An 8,921-nucleotide genomic window follows, 5' to 3' on the forward strand; every position below is an offset into this window, starting at 1 on the left:
GGTGGTCATGCCCTCCTCCAGGGCATCTTCCTGACTTGGGCATCAAATCCGTGTCTCTTGGGTCTCCTGAATTGACAGGTGGGACATTTACACTAGACCACCTAACCTGCCTCTTGAGAAATCTGTATGCAGGTCAGGAAGCAACAGTTAGAACTGGACATAGAACAACAGATTGGTTCCAAATAGGAAAAGGAGTACGTCAAGGCTGTTTATTGTCACCCTGCTTATTTAACTTCTATGCAGAGTACATCATGAGAAAACACTGGACTGGAAGAAACATAAGCTGGAATCAAGATTGCCGAGAGAAATATCAATAACCTCAGATATGTAGATGACACCATCCTTATGGCAGAAAGTGAAGAGGAGCTAAAAAGCGTCCTGATGAAAGTGAAAGAGGAGAGTGAAAAAGTTGGCTTAAAGCTCAACATTCAGAAAATGAAGATCATGGCATCTGGTCCCATCACTTCATGGGAAATAGATGGGGAAACAGTAGAAACAGTGTCAGACTTTATTTTTTTGGACTCCAAAATCACTGCAGATGGTGACTGCAGCCATGAAATTAAAAGACGCTTACTCCTTGGAAGAAAAGTTATGACCAATCCAGATAGTATATTCAAAAGCAGAGACATTACTTCGCTGACTAAGGTCCACCTAGTCAAGGCTATGGTTTTTCCTGTGGTCATGTATGGATGTGAGAGTTGGACTGTGAAGAAGGCTGAGCGCCGAGGAATTGATGCTTTTGAACTGTGGTGTTGGAGAAGACTCTTGAGAGTCCCTTGGACTGCAAGGAGATCCAACCAGTCCATTCTGAAGGAGATCAACCCTGGGATTTCTTTGGAAGGAACGATGCTAAAGCTGAAGCTGCAGTACTTTGGCCACCTCATGCAAAGAGTTGACTCATTGGAAAAGACTCTGATGCTGGGAGGGATTGGGTGCTGGAGGAGAAGGGGACGACAGAGGATGAGATGGCTGGATGGCATCACTGACTCGATGGACATGAGTTTGGGTTAACTCTGGGAGTTGGTGATGGACAGGGAGGCCTGGTGTGCTGTGATTCATGGGGTTGCAAAGAGTCGGACATGACTGAGCGACTGAAATGAACTGAACTGAACTGTACATGTGTCCCCCATCCTGACCCCCCTCCCATCGCCCTCCCCATTCCATCCCTCAGGGTTGTCCCAGTGCACTGGCTTTGAATTCCCTGTTTCATGCATCGAACTTGGACTGGTGATCTATTTCACATATGGTAATATACATGTTTCAATGCTAATCTCTCAAATCATCCCACCCTCACCCTCTCCCACAGAGTCCAAAAGTCTGTTCTTTATATCAGTGTCTCTTTTGCTGTCTTGTATATAAGGTCATCATTAACATCTTTCTAAATTCCATATATATGCAATAATATACTGTATTGGTGTTTTTCTTTCTGACTTACCTCACTCTGCATAATAGGCTCCAGTTTCATCCACCTCATTAGAAATGATTCAAATGCAGTCTTTTTAATAGCTGAGTAATATTCCATTGTGTATATGTGCCACAGGTTTCTTATCCATTCGTCTGCCAATGGACATCTGGGTTGCTTCCATATCCTGGCTATCATAAACAGTGCTGCGATGAACATTGGAGTACATGTGTCTCTTTCAATTCTGGTTTCCTCAGTGTGTATGTCCAGCAGTAGGATTGCTGGGTCATATGGCAGTTCTATTTCCAGTTTTTTAAGGAATCTCCACACTGTTCTCCATAGTGGCTGTACTAGTTTGCATTCCCACAAACAGGGTAGGAGGGTTCCCTTTTCTCCACATTCTCTCCAGCATTTATTGTTTGTAGACTTTTGGATAGCAGCCATTCTGACTGGTGTGAGATGGTACCTCACTGTGGTTTTGATTTGCATTTCTCTGATAATGAGTGATGTTGAGCATCTTTTCATGTGTTTGTTAGCCATCTGTATGTGTTCTTTGGAGAAATGTCTATTTAGTTCTTTGGCCCATTTTTTGATTGGGTCGTTTATTTTTCTGGTATTGAGTTGCATGAGCTGCTTGTATATTTTTGAGATTTTTTTGTCAGTTGCTTCATTTGCTATTATTTTCTCCCATTCTGAAGGCTGACTTTTCACCTTGCTTATAGTTTCTTTTGTTGTGCAAAATGTTTTAAGTTTAATTAGGTCTCATTTATTTTTGCTTTTATTTCCATTACCCTGGGAGGTGGATCATAGAGGATCCTGCTGTGATTTATGCCAGTGTTTTGCCTATGTTTTCCTCTAGGAATTTTATAGTTTCTAGTCTTACATTTAGATCTTTAATCCATTTTGAGTTTATTTTTGTGTATGGAACCACATCTTTATCCATTCATTTGTCTTTGGACATTTAAGTTGTTTCCATGTCCTGGTTATTGTAAATAGTGCTGCAATGAACAATCAGATGCATGTGTTCTTTTGAATTGTGGTTTTCTCTGGGTATATGCCCAGGAGTGGAACTTTGGGGTCATATGGTAGTTCTATTTTCAGTTTTTTAAGGAACCTCCATACCGTTCTTCACAGTAGATATACCAATTTACATTCCCACCAATCATGTAAGAAGGTTCCATTTTCTCCACACCTTTTCCAACATTTATTGTTTGAGATTTTTTTATGAAGGCCATTCTGACTGGTATGAGATGATACTTCATATACATTATGCCTTATATACATTACCAAAGCAAGAAAGTTGTATTATTAGATGTCCAGATATTGGTTATGTGATAAAGAATATAACTGTGTACCCCAATGTTCATTGTGGCACTATTTACAATAGGTAGGACATGGAAGCAACCTAGATGTCCATCAACAGATGAATGGATAAAGAAGTTATGGTACATGCAATGGAATATTACTCAACCATAAAAAGGGACAAATTTGAGTCCGTTCTAGTGAGGTGGATGCACCTAGAGCCTGTTATACAGAGTGAAGAAAGTCAGAACAAATATTGCATATTAATGCATAATTATGGAATCTAGAAAGATGATGCTGATGAACCCATTTGCAGGGTAGGAACAGAGACACAGACATAGAGAACAAACTTGGAGATATAGCAAGGGAAGGAAAGGGTGGAATGAATTGAAAGAGTAGTATTCAGACATACACATTACCATATGTAAAATACATAGCTAGCTGGAATTTGCTGTATAACACAGGAAGCTCAAGCTAGTGCTCTGTAACAACCTAGAGGGATGGGATGGGATGGGGCAGTGGAAAGGAGGTTCAAGAGGGAGGGGATATATGTATACTTCTGGCTGATTCACATTGTCATACGGCAGAAACCAACACAACATTGTAATGTAATTATCTTCCAATTAAACATTTTTTTAAAAAATTTTAAAGATTAAAAAAAGAATGTGAATGCATAAATGTACACATGTGAATTTGGGGATGATGGCAATATTCTTTTCTGGATCTGAAAGACAATTATTTGAACGTGGTCATGCTATGAAATGTATGGCACTGAACGATAACACTTGGGTACTGTGTGTACTTTTTTGTAAGCATTTACACTTCAGAAGTTGGCTTAAAACTTAACATTCAGAAAACTAAGATCATGGCATCCAGTCCCATCCCTTCATGGCAAATAGATGGGGAAACTATGGAAACAGTGGCCGATTTTTTTTTTTTTTTTTGAGCTCCAAAATCACTGCAGTTGGTGACTGCAGCCATGAAATTAAAAGATGTTTGCTCCTTGGAAGAAATGCTATGACCAACCTAGACAGCATATATAAAAGCAGAGACATTACTTTTCCAGCAAAGGTCTATCTAGTCAAAGCTATGGTTTTTCCAGTAGTCATGATAGATGTGAGAGTTGGACTATAAGAAAGCTGAGAACTGAAGAATTGATGCTTTTGAATTGCGGTGTTGGAAAAAACTCTTGAGAGTCCCTTGGACTGCAAGGAGATCTAACCAGTCCGTCCTAAAGGAAATCAGTCCTGAATATTCTTTGGAAGGACTGATGCTGAAGCTGAAACTCCAATACTTTGGCCACCTGATGCAAAGAGCCGACTCATTTGAAAAGACCCTGATGCTGGGAAAGATCAAAGGCAGGAGGAGAAGGAAATGACAGAGGATGAGATGGTTGGATGGCATCACCAACTCAATGGACATGAGTTTGAGCAAGCTCTGGGAGTTGGCGATGGACAGAGAAGCCTGATGTGCTGCAGTCCATGGGGTAGCAGAGTCAGACATGACTGAGCAACTGAACTGAATTGAACATTAAAAAAAAAAAACCAAGTGCCTTAAGGAAATCTACTAATGAAACTAGAGAAATAATTTTAAGTGACCTAAAAATTTAGGAGGGGAGGCTGGGACTATTTCAGTCTAAAAGCATCTTTTCTCCTCTACAATTTTAATTTCACTGCATTCTCCTCTCTTAAGTTAAGCAGCAGCTAGAATCACCACTAAGTGATTCACAAGTAAGGCTTCAAGCTGTGTAGGAATCCTCATAAGGAAAATTCATGCAAGTCTGTCATGTCTCTGTGTCAAAGGAGAGTTCTGGTTTTTGTTTTTCCCAGAGAACTCCAAAGTAAAGATTAAGTATTAATGTATTCTAGAATATTGTAATGTATTATTACAATATTACATTTACTACAATGTATTGTAATTATTAATGTATTCTAGAATAATGTAATCTATTTTTGCCTGGAAAAATCCCATCGATGGAGGAGCCTGGTGGGCTGCAGTCCATGGGGTTGCTAAGAGTCAACACGACTGAGTGACTTCACTTTCACTTTTCACTTTCATGCATTGGAGAAGGAAATGGCAACCCACTCCAATGTTCTTGCCTGGAGAATCCCAGGGACAGGGGAGCCTGGTAGGCTGCCGTCTATGGGGTCACACAGAGTTGGACACAACTGAAGCAACTTAGCAGCAGCAGCAACAGTATTCTAGAGGCTTGGCTTTCTGTTAACTGTGACAACAGGGGTGAAGAGAGAACGCTTCTTTCTGTATGGCTTGTCTCTCAGGCTTCCAAAGATCTGAAGAGGAGTGTTGCTGGTAGGCTTTTCCAGAAGCAGATATGGAGACAAAGTTGAAGGTGTAAAAGATTTATTAGGGATTAATACCTGGTGGTTCAGAAGTAAAGAATCTGCCTGCAATGCAGGAGACACAGGTTCAGTCCCTGGGTCAGGAAGATCCCTGGAGGACGGCATGACAACCCACTCCAGTATTCTTGTCTAGAGAATCCCGTGGACAGAAGGGCCTGGTGGGCTACAGTCCATAGTGTCACACAGAATCAGACATGACTGAAGCGGCCGAGCATACATGCATGTGATACCTCTGAAAGGAAACAGAGGGGCAAGGGTGTGGAAGAACAGGACGGAATAAAGGAAGAAACTGAACTGTGATGCAGCCCCTCCCCCAAAGTCTCAGCCATCTGGGTAATTAAGGCTAGAGGAAATGTTGACCATCAGAGTATCATAATAATGAATTGTTCTAACAAAGGCTTTGTAATTCATAGGAAGGAAAGTGAATTAGAGAAACCACAAGATCACAATACATTTACTGGTAGGAGAAAAGTACTCTTCACCCCATCAGATTTGTAATTAAAGACAAGAGCTGCCTCATTCATTTCTCTACACCCAAAACCGTGTCGACGCTGAAAATATCTGTGAATCAATGAATACTTCAAATTTGAATGTGATGCAAGTAAGAAACGTCAGCTGGTCTCCCAGGAGGAGAGAATTATATATTGATCCACCCATCTTGACTGATTAATCAGAAATGGATTTTTTCAACCTTTCAAACCCACTTTTATTTCCTTTTTTCTCCTCACATACAGAATTTTTCCACACACTGAATTTCTTGCAGCTATAAAGTCATTTGATGTTGGTCAGTACCATTTTATCCCTTAAAACTTTTTTGGCATCAAAATATGACAGTTAACCAGTGTTAAATCTATAAAATATTTACATAGCGCAGCACAATAAGCTTTAGACACTTGGCAATTAAGCCACATAAAAACTGGACAAGACCCCCAACCTACATGTTCATAATCAGGTGTTCACAGTCCCTATCTGGTGACTGTACATGGTTCAAAAGGCAGCAGAGGCAACAGGTAGTTAGTTACTTTGAAGGACATGGACCACTATTATCTGGAAGCACACTATGTTATCCCAGTCATGTACCACTCCACCCTTCTCCAAGGCGGTCTCATAATTCTGGAATGGCAGGTGCGGTTGATACAAAATGAAGACAGACAACACAACATTTACTCCATGGAGACATCCTAACTCCTACTATGCATGCATTGTGATCTTGAATGTAACTCGTCCTGAAAACTTGTCATAGTCATTCTGGGTTTTTAGTTTGGGTGATCCATCAACCTTACACTCAGTCATTACTTCTTTTACATCACCATCACTACCAAAGCTGAGCTGGACGCAACTAGTGGCTGCAGGTTGATCCCATGCAGTTTTTTCCACACTATGGAAAATATTTTAAATCTATCTTTTCATTGGGAGGATAAGTTGATAGAACTGCTGTGCTTTCACTCTTTGCAATACAGTCTATCCTTGGTTCTCCGTGACGCTTTAATCCAATTATTCTGCTCATTTTCACAAGAATACAAGGGTTTCCTGCTTGGCAGCCGAACGTGGGATAATCCACACCACTGCAGGCTTCAAGTAAGGCAAGAGGAAACTGGCATGCTGTGTATTCTGGACCCTTCTGCTCAGAAAAAGTTTCCATTGGTACAATCTGTGAAATTCTTCTGTTTTTCTAAGCCATATGACTTCAGAAATTTCTTAAGGTCATCAAAGTACCCTTGATAGGATTCTGAATCAGACAGGTTGAATGAAAAATCCAGCCCTGACACTGGTTTTGGAAAAACCCTAAATCCTGGACTACGAATCCGGTGACGATATTTTGGAACCTCATCGTTCAGAGTCTGAAGCATGGCCCACACTGTGAATGAAAAGACTGAAGCCAGGAACCCATAAAGACAAGGTAGAAGAGCAAGATCAAACCCCAATTCTTGGCGCTGCGCCCCAGGAACTCTCTGGTGGTCCGGTTGTAGATAAAGAGCTTCCACTCGGCCAGGCTCTGGTTGAAGGACGTCTTGTCTTTCTTCGTCATGGTGTGGCTGGCCGACCGCGAGGAGAGCGGCGGCCGCCGCGGTGGAAGCGGCGAGGAACGCGCAGGCGCATCCCGGCTCGAGCGACGCAGCCCGGCGACGGCGGCAGAAGGCGCGGCGGCCAGGAAACGTCCTCCCCGCGGTGAGCGCGGAAACCCACTGCGCCGCGCCGGGCCACCGCTCCTGCCGCGAAGCCTGACGTCTCCCAGAAATGGATTTTGAAATGGGTGATGGGCTTTGGGAAAGTGGGCTTCAGGAAGGGCCTAAAACGACACTCGTCAGTTCAGTTAACTAACTCATCTCACAGAGAAGTGATGAAGACTGAACCTGAAGCACGTATATCCAGATTCCCGTGAGAGTTCTATGGCCGCTGGAACCATCCTGATGGCTGGAGTAGGATGACTGATACAGTTTGGCATATAGATTATGAAAGTGAAAGTCGCTCAGAAGGCCCCTGAGGCCTTCCCAAAATAGACCCCCACCCATGTCCTCTACCTGCCTTCTGTCTGGAGAAAAGCTTTGCTGTGCTTAGTCACTCAGTCGTGTCCAATTCTTTGTGACCCAACGGATCACAGCATGTCAGAATCCTCTGTCCAGGGGATTCTCCAGGCAAGAATACTGGAATGGGTTGCCATGCCCTTCTCCAGGGGATCTTCCCAGCCCAGGAATCGAACCCAGATCCCCCGCATTACAGGTGGGTTCTTTACCATCTGAGCCACCAGAGAAGCCCAAGAATACTGGAGTGGGTAGCCTATTCCCTCCCCAAGGGATCTTCCTGAGCCAGGAATCAAACGGGGGTTTCTTCACTGCATTCTTAAAATAAGATCTTCTAAAGTTTCCTTAATACTGAAGTGAACCTGCATTGCAGGCAGATTCTTTACAAGCTGAGCTACCAAACTTTAATCAAAGAATAAATTTAAGCAGAGAGGTGAGGAAATGCAGAAAGGAAATCAGTCAAGCAAGACAAAAATAATACTTTAGCCATTCAATGAAGTCAAAGATCTTTAGTTCTTCCTCAAGAATTATAGACAGCTTTCTGAGCCATGTCTTTTGAGCTGTTGTGCAGATGCTGAAACTCCCTCCAGGAGGGAGAAAAATGTATGCTGCCCATAATCACATGCTTCCCAGGTGGCCCAGTGGTAAAAGAATCTGCCTGTCAGTGCAGGAAATGCAAGACACTTGGGTTCAATCCCTGTGTTGAGAAGATCCCCTGGAGTATGAAATAGCAACCCGCTCCAGTATTCTGGCCTGGAAAATTTCACAGACAGAGGAACCTGGTAAGATATAGTCCATACGGTCCCAAAAAGTCTGACATGACTGAGCACCACCACACCACCCCAGATTGGTTGGAATCAGAAGCCTGATGATGCTGATTTCCAGTGATCTCACTACCAACCGATCAGAAGAATGTCCAAACTGATCACGACCTGCTGCTTGAACCAATACTATAAAACCCCTAGTGGGGCACACAGTTTTAAGGGCATTAGTCCACAGTGGCCCCCTTTGACTTGGCAATAAACCTATTTCTACTTCACCCAAAACCCTGTCTCTGAGATTCAATGTCATTGCACAGAGGCTCAATTTCAGCATCAACATCTATAATTTGTGACAGCAATACAAGACACAAATGAAATTACCTTCATGGCCTGTTTCAGAAATATCTAAATCATATCTTCTCTGTAGAAATTAAATACCTGTCATGTTATGAATTGCTGTGTGTACATAAATTCTGCTCAGGTCTAATATCTGTCTAGTTCTCTCCATCGTCCCTCCCACTCCTATTGGTACCAAAAGAGTGGGTGCGGTCCGGCTGCTCGCTGCTCAAGAGTC

The 8,921-nt window shown here is 42.6% G+C and overlaps 1 pseudogene; it reads right to left on the reverse strand.

The window, feature by feature from the left end:
• LOC102183671 lies at positions 5,754–7,140 on the reverse strand (annotated as a pseudogene).

This window comes from Capra hircus, chromosome 5, assembly GCF_001704415.2.
Source record: "Capra hircus breed San Clemente chromosome 5, ASM170441v1, whole genome shotgun sequence".
Lineage (NCBI taxonomy): Eukaryota > Metazoa > Chordata > Mammalia > Artiodactyla > Bovidae > Capra > Capra hircus.